Here is a 17755-nt window from a genome sequence, read left to right as displayed (position 1 = left end):
CTTCAGTTCTAAATATTATAAACATATCACTCTCCTCAGGTGTAGTTCCAGAGGCTTTAAAGTCCGCTGTTATTAAACCAACACTAAAACGACCCAACCTTGATCCAGAAAGCTCATGTAATTAATAATTACAAAAATACTACAAAAATACTAGTATCTAAAAAATAAAAAAATACTAGTGCAACAATACTACAAAATATTACAACAATACAAAACGACAGTAGTTCTAGAAAGGTACTAGACAATACAACGACAGTAACACTGCAAAACTAAACATCAAATTTCTTGCTTAAAATGGGGAGCTAGTATAAGACTTTTTTTTAATTGCAAGTGTTTTGAAACCAATTTGATGAAACTCATTTATCTGAAAACAAATCAATGCAATCAGGATTCAGGGCTAACCACTCTTCTGAGACAACCCTGATTAAGGTAACCAATGATCTTCTACTGGCAATTGACTCTGGCGCTTCATCACTCTTGCTGCTTTTGACACTGTGGACCATAATATCTTACTAGAACGGTTGGAAAAATGGATTGGTCTCTCAGGAACCGTCCTCTAATGGTTCGGATCCTACCTCTCAGATGGGACACACTGTGTTAAATATGGTGAAATGACATCTGAGCCTTTTAGTGTTACCTGGGGTGTTCCGCAGGGCTCAGTACTTGCCCCCCTTCTTTTCAGCATTTACATGCTTCCATTAGGTGATATTACTCGCAAGTATAATATCAGTTTCCATTTCTACGCAGATGACACTCAACTATATCTTCCAATGGAGGAATGTGCCACACTAAATTGTGGAATTTGATTAAACTTATTTATCTAAAAACAAATATAAAGAACTATAAAATGTAGATGTCTGCATGAAAAAAAAAGGATAGGTGTCCAGGATCAGCCCCTTGCCCAAATCTTTTAACCCAGTGCGGCCCCGGACACCGAATAATTTCCCGCTCCTGATTTTGAGAATATTTTTTGCTTTTAAAAAAAACTAATAGTTAAAGGTAGTATTCGTTTCTTTTGGCCCATGGATGTCGCTCTTTGGTGTAATGCACTGAAAACTAAGACTAACAACCAAGGAAGCAAGATGGCTGACAATGATATCAGCTCTTTCTGGATAAGGCTCATGTTATGTAAAACGAATGCTAATTTCTCAACCTACAAGTAATTCAAAGATGCATGTTTTTTACAAGAGTTCATGTACTTTTTTCACTTTATCTAAATCAGTGAAATGTTTTTTTTTAAGGGACACGATGTTTTCTTCTCCAATGGTTACCTGAAAAATCTATCTTTAAAAGAAATCTTACCAGTCAATGTAAACGTATTTTATACTCATCTCTCTTAGACTTACAAGGGCCAGTGGCGCCGTGCTAAAGTCCACGGAAACGGGAAGTTGGACAGACAAAAGCAAAAAGGACAATTTATTGGGTAGTTAAAATAGAGAGTACAGTACATACTTATGGTAACCATGGGTTGCTTTTGCTGCTTCTATAACAGCAGTCTTAATATCCGAATTATGTGGGGCCAGTCTGAGTGCTATCAAGTAATCCACTCAAAACGTTTGAACAGTACAAATAGACCGTAATTTCTTATTGCCAACATTTCTTGGGTGACAGTCAGTGGTGAGCACAGAGTTACGTTCATCGTTCCCGGTTGTCTTGCACGGATCTGAGCGTTCACACGAAGTCATCATTAGCAAACATGTCCAAAACCTGAGATCAAATAAGGTTAAATATTTCAGATTTTCCAGCGATATTAAATAAAAAAATTGTTTTCAGATTTTAGTGAATTGACTAATGTACTATCGGATAGGTTGCACGACCCACAACTTTTACATGAGCTTTCCGTTAAAAAAAACCTATCTTTTACCACATAATACTAAAATCAAATGCATTTATTTAAATGGTTGCACAATAAAGAAAGGTACCGTTTTTAACCAAACGTTTTAAAGGGTGGACAGCAGTGGTTCCCAAAGTGGGCAGTACTGCCCCCCTGAGGACGGTGGAAATGTCTGGGGGGCGGTGAGGATAAAGAATGTGGTAGGGGGCGGTAGGGGGGCGGCAGTCCAAAGTCGAAGTCAGAAGTTTGAACGTAGTGCGGTTTTGAACCTGCAAAGCACTGGGGTTTTTTCAAGGTTTTGTAGTGAGTGATGGAGTTTTGGCCAACCACAATTGTTACTGTTCAAGTTTTAAAAGCGCCGACCAATCAGAGGCAAGTTTTAATGATAGCACAAGCCTATAAACGCGATTATAGTTTGCAAGCACCACACTATGCCACACCCACAGAAGACAGAAGCTGCCAACTAATTATTTTATGTATAGTATTACAGTGAATTCTCCCTAGTTAAAGTTGACCACACTAGTCCTTTTATATTTCAATGTCTTAGTATCAAAGAAAGAGTGTTGTGCACGTTACAAATCACTTTTGAGCAGGTAACATGTTTATTTTGCCTTTTTCTATTCAAATCGCTCGTATTGAAACTGTTATGCACTCTACCATAAAGCTTATTTCTGCATAATAAGCTTTACGGTAGAGTGCATAACAGTTCTCAAAAGTGATTTATATACGGTGTGCATTACCGTTCGATTACGTTCACAACAAAAACAAAGACGGAATGCTTTAAGTTGTATTACATTCCCAACAAATGCAAGACGAAGTGGTTTTAGTTATATGTTCGCCATTACATTCCCTAAAAGTGATATAAAAGTGAGATAAAACGAGTTAAAAGTGGTTGTGGTAGCGAGGGGATGCAAATCTCGGCAGGGATGCATTTCTCGGCATAACACCGGGCTGTAGAAATCATAACCGCTCAAGACACAGTCCCGTGAAGATCAAGATTTCAAGCTATGGCACCGAAGAAGCCAATATGTTATTATTGTAATAGATTTTCATTTTTATTTTATTATCTTGTTATGAAATGAAAAGAAATGTCAAGAAATAAAAACGGATTAAGACGAGGTCACTACGGTGACGGGGATCCATGTCCACCGCTTGACGTCTCGAGCACAACTGACGTGTGCTCGGCAAATCGCGCTGTATATACGCGGAGAAAGGCGTTTGACCGTCACACGCGTAACACGCTAATTTCACGTAATAACACCGCGATACAGGCACAGAACATGCTATGACCGTGTTCCACCCACGATTACCCGCTGAAATTTCGCGTCCTACCCATGTGTAACCACGCCCTGGCCGCGGCCATAGCACGTCGTTCCGCGTCATTTCCGCATCATTACCTCGTGTGTACCACGTGTGCCGCCCGCGGTTAACACGTGGTCTAAAGTTCTGAGCAGCGCAAAACTTTTTCGCGCGGCCAACCGCGTGTGAATTTCCGACCGCGAGTAAAGCACTGCTGTATCTCGTCTATATTGCAATCTCAAAGCGTTCAACAGCGTCTGCTTCACAGGCAGAAATTTCTGGCCGTGATTCAGCCTCAATACAGACGCAAACGGCTGTGTGACCGGGCCCTTAAACAAAAGAAAATATTGAAAACAAGTTTAACAAAATCACAAGATAATCTTTTGTTATATGAACATATGGCCTTTACCTAAATAAATGAACTCTTGGTTGTTTTAAACAATGCATGGCAGATATCAGTCAACTATTTTCCTAACCCTGGTAGGGTTCGACCCTGATTGGAATGAGGCTGCATACAGAAAGGAGGTGGACACGCTGACGACGTGGTGTTCAAAAATGAAACTCATACTTCACACCATAAAATCCAAGGAAGTCCTACTCGTCTTTAGGAGCACACGCACAGATCATGCCCCTTTTATCACCAAAGGGTGGGTAGAGTCCACTCCTTCAAACTCTTGGGCGTGCACAGCTCCAAAGACCCCTCTTGGTCTCCCAACATCAGGGTGGGGAAAGTCTGGGAAGGACTCCACTTCTTGAAGCTTCTTTGGAGGAAAAACCTAGAACAGAAGCTGCTGATGTCGATTGTTGGCGTAGAGTCAGTTACCCAGAAGTTTTTAAAGTACAAGTTATTGTTTGGCTGATTTGTTTTTACCTTTACCTGATATGAAGTAACTTTACTTTTACTTGAGGGCAGCACGGCGGCGCAGTGGTTACAGTTCTAAGGTCTTGGGAACCTCCTGTGTGGGTTCAAATCCAGCTACCGGACCTACTGTGCGGAGTTTGTATGTTCTCCCCGTGCTTGCGTGGGTTTTCTCCGGGCACTCCTGTTTCCTCCCACATTCCAAAGACATGCATTTCAGGTGGATTGGCCGGTCCAAATTGTCCCTAGGTGTGAATGGGCGAACGAGTTGTCTGACCCTGTGTGCCCTGCGATTGGCTGGCAACCAGTTCAGGTTGTCCCCTGCCTACTGCCCGATGATTGCTGGGATGGGCTCCAGCACCCCCGCGACCCTACTGATGATAAGCGGTGCAGCTAATGAGATGAGATGAGACTTTTACTTGAGAGAAATTGTTGGCTACTCTACTTTATCAAAAAAGTTTTTGTGTGACAGACCACCTGTCAGAAAATGAAATGTTGAAATAAAATGAAACCTTTTTTTGTCGTTTGTCTTTTGTTCTAGTGGTTCGGCCGCAGCCAATACAATCTCGCAGTACGTGCTGCCGGTGGTCTTATTTGTTTACATCAACTTGAGGGGGTTGCACAAAGCCACATGGGGTGGTCAGCTCCCGTCTTGCTCACCTTAAACCTGATCACCGATCAACAATTGATGTTTTTTTTTTGTCATTTGAGGTATAGAGTTCGTATGTGTGCTTGAAATCCTTGAGAGTGCTTCAATGTTGTGTTTTCGAGGTCAGAAAAATGCTTGAGTTTTGGTTAAAATGCTTGAAAATACTCGGAATTGTTGCCATTGCCACGTTTTTTTGTCAGTCTGACTATAGACCACACAATATATAGGGATTTTTTTAAGTGCGTGAAAATGCCTGCTCTCAGTCATTGTGATGCTGTGAAGTCTCACCGCCCCCTACTGGTTGCACCCGAGAAGACAGCTCCATTTAGAAAACCTGCTCTTTTGGCTCGGCCCCCAAACAGTTACTCAGATCATTTGTTTTTTTTAAATGAAATATTATTAATAATATTAAAACATTATACACCAAATTATTTAGTAATTAGTAATTTTATATGTTTTGCCCCCAAAACACATGTAATGTAAAATAAAATATTCACTGCCCACAAAAATGTGAAATACAAAACATCTGTAGCTTTTTACACACTGAAAAGATTTGAAGTCAAACAACAAGACAAAATCCCAGAAAATGAAAAAGAATAAAATCAAATACATTAACTTTTCATAAATAATGAAAAGTTGTATTTTAATCATTTTAGACACAGATCCTCTGAAACCCACACAATAGGATATAAATTAAAATAATTACAACGGAAAGCATAAGATTGAAAGATTGAATGCACTCTGCAGTCACTATCATTAAAATGATTCCAAATTTGGCTTATTTTTTTGCTTTTAATACATAAAGTACTTTCTTTTTGATGTGTTCTGCTCTGAACTCAATCATTACCCAACACTTCTAGAACCCTTTTCGTGTTTGTAAACAAGTGTGACATAGCAAAGCTGCGCATGTACTGTTGAAGCAGCATGGCAGAATTCATGTCAGTTTATAGCAGCCCATTGACACAAAATTATTGCAGATCCTCAATAGGAACAGCTCAAAATAGCACAAAGTATGTGATAGTATGTGATATGTGATTTCATCTCCAAACGGAAGAGAAGCTTCAGCGACAGACTGCTGTCACAGTCTTGTTCCACGGACAGACTGAGGAGATCATTTCTTCCTCATGCCATGAGGCGCTTTAACTCCACCCGGGGGAGTAAAAGTCCACATTAAACCACACCCCCACATCGCATATTACCCTATTTTTATTACAGTGTGTATTTTATGTAGCACTATTTAAATACTCTGTATCAACACGTTACATCGGGTATTTATGTATTATATTCCTTTCACTTTATTATTGTTTTATTTTCAACACAAGGATACTGCTGGAAGTGTGAATTTCCCTACGGGGATGAATAAAGTATCTTTCTATCTATCTATCTATCTATCTATCTATCTATCTATCTATCTATCTATCTATCTATCTATCTATCTATCTATCTATCTATCTATCTATCTATCTATCTATCTATCTATCTATCTATCTATCTATCTATCTATCTATCTATCTATCTATCTATCTATCTATCTATCTATCTATCTATCTATCTATCTTTAATACATACAGTACTTTCTTTTTGATGTGTTCTGCTTTGAACTCAATCATTACCCAACACTTCTAGAACCCTTTTTGTGTTTGTAAACAAGTGTGACATAGCAAAGCTGTGCATGTAATTTTGAAGCAGAATGGCAGAATTCATGTCAGTTTATAGCAGCCCATTGACACAAAATTATTGCAGATCCTCAATAGGAACAGCTCAAAATAACACAAAGTATGTGATAGCAGCAAAAGAGTGACTTTATTTTAGTCATTAAAATCAACAACAAAAAGTTATTTTTACCGGTGCTGGATTTCTTCCTTTGAAAGTACTGGAAAAATGGAGAAATTGGCCTTGAATGTGCTTGAATTTAGCCATGCAAAAAAGTGTACGAACCATGGATGTAACATTAGCGTCGTGGTGAAAGTCCAAATCTGTAATATTTTAACAAAATTGGTTACACACTTTGACTAAACAATCCAACAGATTAGAGAGGGGATGACGCTGGCATAACACTGCAAATTAGGAGTTATTTGACCTTTGGCTTGCTACAAATTTTGCATTCATAAAAAAGGACAACATGGTGCCATTTTGAACAGCTGCCTTCTTTGTACAGGTCTGGGAAATTTCAGAATCCCCTAGTAGGTAGGGGCAGCTACCTGTGGCTTTAGAGCATAGGTGGTAAAGATGCGGGCTGCAGGCCGGATCAGGCTAACGAAGGGATTTATTCCAGCACAAAAGAAAAATGTGTGTGTATTTCTTCTCTCTTTCTCTCTCTCCTTCTCTGTCTCTTGTGCTCTTACTCTCTCTGTTATTTTCAATCCCCTTTTCTTGTCAGGAACCAGAACAGGAAACTGGGAGGAAAACCCAATCGCGTAACGTTATTCACAGTTTATTGGGGAGAAGAGAAATAAGCGCACACTCGATCCGGGGATCGATGGTCATGGAAGTAGATCTCTTGGTACGAGGAAGTGGGCAAAAACAAACAGGAGCAAAACACAGGCAAAACGGGGATTCACAGGGCTTGGCTAAACAAGAGCAAAAAAACGCAGGCAAAACGGGGAATAACAGGCTTTACATATCACAACAGAGTTTGGCAGAAGTTTTGAAGACGCTTCGACAACAAACAACTCAAAGGACAGCGTTTAAGTACTCCAAGGGAGCAATCTGTCAACGCCTTTCAGCTGGGTTCCATGGGCGGGGCAATTGGGCACCGTGGCAACCGTGACAGAACCTGGCGCAACACGGCAGGGACCAATTGGGCGCCAAGGCAACCATGACATTCTCTCTTTTTCTCCTTGACTTTCCTTCTCACTCTTCTTCCCTCTTTCTTTCTTTCTCTTTGTCTGTTTTTTTTCTTTCTGATTTTGTCTCTATTCCCTTTCTCTCTCTCGCCCTTTCTCTAGTTCCTCTCCGACTCTTTCTTTCTCTCCCTCTCTGTTTCTGTTTCTTCTCTCTTTCTCTCTTTCTATCTGTGTCTCTTTTGCTCTTTCTCTGTCTTTTTCAATCACCTTTTCTCTCTTTCTATCTGTGTCTCTTTTGCGCTTTCTCTGTCTTTTTCAATCACCTTTTCTCTCTTTCTCTCCTTGTCTTTCTTCTCACTCTTCTTCCCTCTTTCTTTCTCTTCCTCTCTATCCCTCTCATATGCCTTCTCTCCCGCTCTTTCTTTATTTCTTCTGTTTCTTTCTCTTGTTCTCTCACTCTCTCTTTCTCTCTGTCTCTTTCTTGCTCTTTTTCTCTCTCTCTTTCTTTGCCTCTTTCTTTTGTATCCCTCTCTCCCTTTCTATCTATTTCTCTCTATTTCTCTCTCTTTGATCTAATTTCTTCCTGCTACCCTTGTGGCTCCGTAGAACTTTTTTTTTAAAGTTGACAATGGAAAGAGACGTAGGGGATTATATATATTTTTTTATGTTATTTTGTGGTTTTCAGAAAACCAAATAGTACACTAACTTCCTTCCATGCTTTCTACAGCTGCAAAAACATGTAGAACAAATGTTTCAATGACTAAGTTTTAAGTACTGTATGTGTTGCACACTTCAGGGGGACAATTAAGAGTCCAGTGGGTGTTGGTTGTAACTCTTTTGAATACTTTTCATTCGCATTCGATTTTTTTTAGATTTGTCATTTGTCTCTGTGAGCTCTCTCGTTCGTCTCCCATTCGCATCCCATTTCATCTAAAACTCACACGGACCCGCGCTCTCAGTTTTAAGACCCTGCAGCTGCATCCGGTACCTATCACAAAAACACGACGGAATGTCCATAAACTTCGCAAAACCAACAGAAAAGTGCTAAATAATTGAAGTGCAACAAAGGAGACAAGATAAGCAAACAAATATGAACATGTGAATAAAATAACCTCCCAAGTGGAGAAAGGCAAGTATCTCTGGATCTTGTTCACGAGTGAGGGTTGGATGGAACAGGAGATGGATCGAGGGCAGCGTCTTCCACCATGCGGACCCTGTACCGCTCCGTCGTAGTGAAGAAGGAGCAGTGGCGAAAGGCAAAGCCCTCGATTGACAGGTCGATCTACGTTCCAACCCTCACCTATGGTCATGAACTGAACATGATGCAAGTGGCTGAAATGAGCTTCCTGCCTTAGAAATAAGGTGAGAAGCTCAGTTATCATTGAGAGGAGCTAGTTAAGGCAACTCAGGCATCTGATAAGGATGCCTCCTGAATGCCTCCCTCGGCAGGACGACCCAGGACACGCTGGAGGGACTAGGTCTCGAGGCCTGCCTGGGAATGCCTCGGCTGGGCTTGATGAAGTGGCTGGGAATAGAGAGGTCTGGGCCTCCATGCTTAGTCTTCTTCCCCCCCGACCTAAGCAAAAGAAAATGGATGGATGGATAAATGAAATAACATGAAATTAAATAAATAATGCAATTAAATGCTTGTTTTTTTTCCTTTTCCAGGCATCCATTTAACATCCATTCATTCACCTCATGCATTCATTTAAATTGTTCTCACATATAAAAAAAACAGCCCCCCAGCTCTGCAACTCATTGCTGCCTGACCTCTAGGATTTCCTCCACCCTGTCCACTTTCAAATCCTGACTCAAATCCGACCTATTCAGACTTGCCTTTTTACCACCCCCTTTGAACTCTACTATTTTTTATTTGCTATTATTTGCTTGTTTTATTCTTATTGTTCTTATTGTTGTTTGGTACTCGATGTACAGCGACCTCGGGTGTCCTGAGAGGTGCATTGAAGTAGAATATATTATTATTATTATTTTCAAATTTATTTTTTAACTCCAAAACTGGAAAAATGACTTACCAAAAGAGCACTTTGTTTAAGAGAGGGCAGAGAGTCAAGAACTCTAGTGACATCTACTGTCTTTATGTCTTTGGCATAAGAATACTTCAACTGGATTATACACATACTTAATAGATTCTGGATTTATTCTTTTGAGAGGTTCAAGAGAAAGAGAGAGATTCACCAATTGAGAAAATGTTACTCTTGTTTGACGGACACATGTTTGTCTCGCAGGATGGACGCGGGAATCTTTACAAGAATGGGGACCTTTCGTCAAACTGGCCATTCCCAGCAAGCTTGCTCTGGAGTGGTGGCTGTTTGAAGTGGGAGGATTCATCGTAGGAATCATTAATGAAGCCGAGCTAGGAGCGCAGTCCATCGCATATCAGCTCACCGTTGTTGCTTATATGGGAAACGCAAACAGATTGTCTCCATAGCAGGGGTGACCAACTCATTTTAGCTCCAGGGCCACATCGTAAAATAAAAAGAGGACTCTCACATGGGCAAAGAAAGAAAGAGAAAGATGGAGAGAAAAAAAGAGGGAGAAAAAGAATCATACAAAGAAAGAAAGAGAACTAGATAAAGAGAGAGAAAAGGGGAGGAAAGGGGAGAAAAAGAAAGAGACAGAGAGGAAGAAAGTGAGAAGGAAAGAGAGAAGAAGGACAAAAAGAGAGAAGGAAAATGACAAAGGGAAAAAGACAGAAAAGAAAAAGATAAAGAAATACAAAGAGAGAAGGAAAAAGAAAAATGAAGAAACATGAGAAAGAGAGAACGAAGGGATGAGAGGGAAAAGAAAGAGACAGAGGAGGGGAGGAAGAAAGAGCAAAAGAAAAAGACAGATGGGGAGAGAAAGACATAGCAGGAGAAAGAGAGCAGAAAAAGAGAAAAAACAAGATAAATAAGATGGAGTACGAGAGAGAGGGGGAGAGAAATGGAAAGAAAGTTTAAGAGCAAAATAGTGAGAGACAGGGGAGATAAAACTAGAGAAAAAAAGACTGAGAAAAAGAGAAAGAAAGAGACAAAGGGAAAAAGACAGAAAACAAGAGAGATGGAGAAAGAGAGAAATAGAGACAGAGAGAGAGAGAGAAAGAAATACAGACAAAAAGACAGGGGGGAAATTCAACTCAATTTCAATTTATTTTCAACTAATTGACTACAGTATTTTGAGTCAACACAAAGATAATAGGTTTCCTATCATAGACGACACAACAAACATGTTTCATTTCAAACATATCTAATCAATTGAAAGTAGTTAGCAATACAGCCCCTTATTGATTAGGATATGATTATACTAGGACTGCAACTAACAATTATTTTCATAATTGATAAATTGGCCGATTTATCGATGAGTCCGATTTCTTAGACATTTTTAATGTCTTCCTATTTATTCAAAAATTAAAATTTTGGATAGAGACCAAAATAGTGCACAAAACATCAGAATGTTCTATAATACAAAACAACTTAAAATCAATTCCAAATTTTTGTCAATTAACTTGACCGTAAACAAAAACAAAAGCGTACATACAAATATATCCTATTAACCTACAAATATGGAAGATCGTATTATATTTGGACTTCGTACAAAACAAAAAGGAATGGCATTGACACGATTTAATTTACTTTTTAGCCACAAAAAGACATCAGAAATGTAAAATGTTATCAACAAATTGTTTTTTTAATATGATAATCATTCCCAATATGACAATGATATATAATATTCGTAAGAATCTGCGCTTTGTGTAGATTTAAACTTGTCTGTATTATTTTTTTCCTTTTACTCTATTTTATTTACTTATTTTCTTGTTTTCTTTCTCTCTACTTCTGCAGCGCTTTCTATTTCCCTTAAAAAATCTTTGTTTTATAATCAAACAGTCAAACACTACCGAAGTTTAATTTTCATGACAATTTTGTTTGTAATGATGCAATGTTTATTAGAATATATGGAAAATCACTTTTTTATAAAAACGATCTTGGCGCTATCCGTTGGACTAAATTGGTACTACAAGTATCAGCGTCACAACGGTCATGTTGACACTCTTATTTGCATTGATTTAACGTACTTATTATCTCATAAATCATGTGACTCAATAAAGCAATGGTCTAATCAGTCGCTAACGCTTTTAATAATCGATAGCTATTGTTGTTGTTCTTTTGATGAGGTGTGGCAGCTGTAGATTACACCATAAATCTTTGCACCTTTAAAATCAATCTGAGTATTCTAGCTTGATAAGTATGATGCTTTGAGCAGAACCAAGTTTTAAAAAAAGGTTGTTACACCCCCCCCCCCCCCCAAAAAAAAAAAAAAAAAAAAAACTAGGGTTGGCCACACCCTAGCTCATTTTATTTCTGTGTAGTTTTGAACATCTCATACCCATTCTACCTCCCTCAGTTTCCACTTGGAATTTCTGCCGCCGCTAGTGTTCGAGTTGGCAACGCTCTTGGTGCAGGAAACGTTGCGCAAGCCAAGCTTTCCAGCATGGTTTCCATCATCTGTGCATGTAAGCGGCCTTAACCTTCGAAAATGGGACCCCCTAGTTAACTGTTTAACGCTTGTTGCTTGCAGTTTACCTGTCAGGCTAAAGTTAAATCAGATCAAGCCAGCTTGCGGTGTAAACAAATCAGAAGAGTGAAGAAGTTTGATTGACTTTTAGGATTTGCTTCCTATATAAAGAAACCTTTAAGAAGTTACTGTATTGTCCACACTATAAGGTGAACCGGATTATAAGGCGCACCCCCCCAAAAATGGTCCTTTATCATATATTTTTGTCTTCATAAGGCCCATGAAATTGAGGCTGCAGTAGGAGATAACGGAGTTTATCTGTGGATAACCGTTGGGATCTTTAAAGGTGGCGTGTGTAACTTCAAAATTATCCTGCTTGCTGACGCCATCCCCTGGCTGAAATCATCATTGCAGCTTCTTTTGTTGCGTGTGCAAGTATGTGAAATTCTTAGTGTACTCGAATAAACGCTCCTTTTTTACTTTTGGGGAGATTTGGGTTGGCATTTGAAACGGTGCTTTTCTTACTTTGTCTCGAACCAGGACAGGAAACAGGAAAGGAGAACCCAATCGCGTAACGTACTCACAGTTTATTAGGGAGAGGAGCAATGCGCGCACACTCGATCCGGGGATCGATGGTGGTGGAAGTGGATTGAAATCCGAATAAAAGAGTTGTCAAAATCAAACAGATCAGGCCAAAAATAAAACAGGATCAAACACAAGCAAATTCACGGAACTCGGCATTTCACACAGAGTTTAACAGGAGTCTTGCAGACGCTCTGACAACTAACGGCTCAAAAGGACCGCGTTTAAGTACTCCCAGTGAGTAATCTGTCAATGCGGTTCAGCCGTTGTTCATGGGCAGGGCCAATTAGGCACCATGGCAACCATGACAGAACCTGGCACCACACGGCTAGGACTAATTGGGCGCCATGGCAACCTTGACATACTTTTACCATTTTCATCCTAAAATTAAAGAAAACTACAACCACGCGCGTGATATGACTTCTTCTCCTCACCCAATGCCTTCTGCACGGAGGGTAAATACTGTGGCATCTTCGTTTGCAGTATTCTCTGACATTTTTACAATATAACTTTGCTTACCCCTTATTTTGAAAGTATTATTTCGGACAAATATGACAGTCAAAACGAGACTCAACACTCAAGTAACTGGGAGGGAGATGAAGTGATATTTTTCTTTGCCCTCATGAAGGTTTTAGATCAGGGGATGGTGTAATAACAGTCTGTGGTCTGTGCAGCCCTTTGAGACTCTTTGTGATTAAGGGCTATACAAAAAAACTTGACTTGACCCTTTGAACTCAGTTGGGCATTGTAAACACGTACCTCATAGATGAAATTGTAATTTTAATGTTCTTAAGGACACTTCAAAGTACACACCCCACCTTTAAACCCTTACGGTATATAACAGTTCGGTCGATTAAAATCGCAAAATGTTGTTTACAATGGGAGTTGAACCTGGATCACAGCGGTGAGGTCACCGACACTTTACCACTTTACAGTGACAATAACCTCTTGGTTTAAACTATGTAGGTTCGTTAATGACTTCTGTTTCTTTCACACCGTTATTGACGTACAGTTGCAGAAGTGGAGAGACTGTTTAACCTCTCAGAATGCACTATGCAAATCAGGGTTTCTGGCATCGTAAGAATAGTGTGATAAGGAGTGAAGAGAAGTGTTGGCGCCCTCACCAGCACCACCCGGGTTTAAATCCCTTGCATACAATGTATTGCAGTTAGGGTCGAAGATGATTCGTGATTGAACAATCATTGTTCAAATAAAGAAGTATTCCATAAAACCTCAGCTGATAACGCACACCTGGAAATTCTGTACGCATTTCCAATCATTTCCATTGCGTTTTAGGGTGATGTGGACGTCCCTGATATCATTACGCCGCACGATGACTTAGTCTATCATATGCCAGTGGTTGAAGCAAGGGCGCATCCATGAAGATTTATATTTGGTTTTCTGCTGTAAGATTGTGTCGGTTATTGTCAGGTTGTGGACAAAAGAAAGTGTGAGTAGTTTCATTCCATTCGCATTGACCTTACCAACTTCATGTTTACTAAGCACTCCGCCTCAAACTGAATCTTCCTGTCCCACTATGGCATTAAAATCCTTCTTTGATGATGGCACCATGTTTTTGTGGTTCAATAAAACCTCAGGGGTCTCTCAGTTGTACAGATGTGAGGAGGGCGTTGCTTAGATATCTGCCAATAGTGCGCAACATCCTATCGCTGCTGACTTGTGGGCTATGACTGGAGCACGCCCTCACCCAATAGACAGCCAATTGCAGGGCACATACAGACGAACAATTGTTGAGTATGGGTCTCTCTCTCTCTCTCTCTCTCTCTCTCTCTCTCTCTCTCTCTCTCTCTCTCTCTCTTTTTTCTCTTTCCCTCTGTCTCTCTTTTCTCTCTCCCCCTCTATATGTCTCTCTCTTTTAATCTCTCTCTTTCTCTTTGTCCATCTCTGTGTATCTCTTTTTTTCAGTCTCTCTATTTGTTTTATTTGCTTCTCTTTCGCTCTCTCTTGCTCTCTTTCTCTTTTGCTCTCTCTCTCTCTCTATCTATCTCTCTCTCTCTCTCTATCTATCTCTCATTCTCTCTGCCTCTCTGCCTGTCTATTTCTCTCCTTTCTATCCCTTTTACTCTCTCCCTCTCTGTATGTCTGCCTCTCTAGCTCTCTCTCCCTTTGTCTCTCTCTCTTTGTCTCGCTCTCTTTATCTCTCTCTCTCTCTCTCTCTCTCTCTCTCTCTCTCTCTCTCTCTCTCTCTCTCTCTCTCTCTCTCTCTCTCTCTCTCTCTCTCTCTCTCTCTCTCTCTCTCTCTCTCTCTCTCTCTCTCTCTCTCTCTCTCTCTCTCTCTCTGCTTCTCATTCTTCACTCCCCCCTTCTTTCCATGCTGTGGGGTGTGATGCAATCCATGCCCTATTTTTCAAATAAGGAGTATGTGAAAGATTTGATGAGAGGAAGTCCATTATCCAGTGGCAGATGGAGGGAGAGAGTCCTAGGTGTGCAAGTTTCTCCACCAGGATCTCCGGAATAATGGTGTTAAAGGCTGAGCTGAAGTCCAGAAAGAGCATTCTGACGTAGCTTTAGCCTATGCCAGCCTGTAAATGATAAAAAGGATCCGCCCTCTTTACCTCCGAATAACTTTAGCCGATAGTGATCGATTCAACTGATGATTGACACATCTTTTTCTGCCAATTGCAGGCTTTGTTTTGCCCCTTTAGTCTATGCCAGCCTGTAAATGATAAAAAGGATCCGCCCCCTTTACCTCCGAATAACTTCAGCCAATAGTGATCGATTCAAATGATGATTGACACATTGGTTAGCCAATAAAACGCTGGTATGTAAATCCCAGCATACACCGCGGACTACTTCGCGTTCGGGGGTAAATCTAGTCGGCGGCTGCTTTCATTAGTTGCATGACTATGCAACTTAATACTGACCCATACATAAGGCGCACTGTATTATAAGGCGCATGGTCAGCTTTTGAAAAAAATTAAGACTTTTAGGTGCGCCTTATAGTTCGGAAAATACGGTATTTAAGAAATATTTACATGTATATAATAGTTTATGTATTTTCCTTACTATTCAAATCAAGTTTTCTTATCTGTTTATATTTTACCTCTAGGAGGTGCTAAATAATGCACACTGTCCCTTTAAAAATGTTCTGGATGTAGTGCAATTTTGTCCGTTCAGCAGTAGAGTTTGCTGATATTAAGTACCATGTTTTTTAAAAGGACGGTGTGCATTACTTAGCGGCTCAGAGTGCTAAAAAATGTCATTCATTGAATGGTCTATCGTGCTTTTCAAGTCTCTAAAGACCTCCCAAAGCACTTTACAATGTGCTTTACACTTACCCAGAACAATATTGATACAAATAATGATCAAAAATACACGTTTCATCGGATAAACATGTATTTTAAAAACTACTTAGTAGGTAGTTTTACCAGTACAGCATACAGTGCTTGTAATTGTAAAAAAAAAAAAAAAAGGATGAATGTTTTATTTGGTGTCTGTCGTGATTACCTAACTGGAGCCACCTGAGGTAATCAGCTGGTGTGCTGGAACGCGATTTCCTGATTGGTGGAAGCTTTCTACATAAGCTGTCAGCGTCCAGAGATGGACGTTCGAGTGTACTCCTCGTTTCCCTGAGTGAGCCGCCAATATTCAAGGTACCACGATCCCTTTGTGTATTCCAAGTCTGATTCTCGTTGCCTGACCCTTGTCTGTTAAAAGTTTACGATCTACTCTTCCGTCCCGGCCACCGACTTACCTGCTACGTTACTCGTCACGCGTTTTCACCACGGAGTTGCCATATCGTCCAAAGAGGCTTTCTGCTACCAAGAGACGACGTCCCAAGCCTGCTCCACCGAACCTTGTCCAAATAAATCCTTTAACTGACGCTATTGGATCCGAGTGCTTGTTCTGGTCCCTGACAGAACACTCGAACCAAAAAAATGGATCCAGCGTCATTTTTTCCCACCTCCGAGAAATGCGGAAATGCCGAGCAGGAATCCGCGCTACAGCGCCTACTACATACCAAAGGCGCGGTACAACAGATCGCCCATGACGTATCCACACTGGTCCGGCAAGTACAACGTCACCAACAATTTTTTGAGCAACAGTGCGAAGCTTCCCCGGCAACACGACCACAAGATCCGGTTCCGCCTCTTTCTGATCAGGTCGGCAGTGTTGAACCACGAGTAGGTTCGCCAGAGAGATTCAGTGGAGAGCCCGCCCAGATCCGCCCCTTTCTCATAAATTGCCGATTAATTTTTGATCTACAACCGCGAGCCTTTGTGAACGAAAAGACGAAGGTGGCCTATGTAATAAATCATTTGACTGGCAGAGCCCGCCTTTGGGGAACGGCAGAATACGAACGAGGGGCGACAGCATGCACCTCTTTTAGTTTGCTAAGCCAGGAAATGATTAAAGTATTTGATTCTGGTTCCTCATCAGTCGATGCTGCTTGTTCCATCTTGAACATCCGCCAGGGGAGACGCTCCATTGCCGACTATGCCATTGACTTCCGCACTCTAGCAGCTCAGAGTCACTGGAACGAAGAGGCGCTGGTCGACGCCTACCTCCATAGCTTGTCCGGTTATCTCAAAGACGAATTGGTATCCCACGCTCCTCCGGTAACTCTTGACAACGCTATCGAACTGACCGCCCGGATCGACCGTAGGGTCCAGGCAAGACGCCGAGAGAGAGAAGATCCCAGCCAATCCATCACCAGGCAAAGTCAAGACATGAGTAGGATACCGAACCCCCCAACCACCTCTACCGCACCTCATGAGATGATGGAGGTGGACCGCACCTTTCTCTCCGTCGAAGAGCGCCAGCGAAGGCGTTCCGAACGGTTATGTTTTTACTGCGGCGGCCAGGGACATAGGGTGGTCAATTGCCCGTTAAAAGCCAACGCTCGTCGGATATAGGGGACGTCCGATTGAGCTCGGCTTTAGTATCGTCCCCCAAGACTGATAGACCTGTTCTCCGGGCAAATCTCATTATTTCCGGTTCATCTCAGCCCTTCCATGCCCTGATCGATTCTGGCGCCGAAACAAATATCCTGGATTTGTCACTCGCACACAAGATGGGGATACCTGTTAAAACCCTTCCTAACCCGGTATCAGCTCGGGCTTTGGATGGTCACCTATTAGGCACCGTATCCCAAATAACTGAACCCATAGAACTACAGTTGTCTGGAAATCACAGAGAGAAGATCCGATTTCATTTACTTCACTCCCCTAACCAACCCCTTGTTCTGGGTCATCCTTGGTTGGTGCAACACA

Source organism: Urocampus carinirostris, chromosome 8 (genome assembly GCF_059441175.1).
Source record: "Urocampus carinirostris isolate Australia breed hairy pipefish chromosome 8, RoL_Ucar_1.0, whole genome shotgun sequence".
Taxonomy (NCBI): Eukaryota; Metazoa; Chordata; class Actinopteri; order Syngnathiformes; family Syngnathidae; genus Urocampus; species Urocampus carinirostris.
This window is presented reverse-complemented; position numbering follows the sequence as displayed.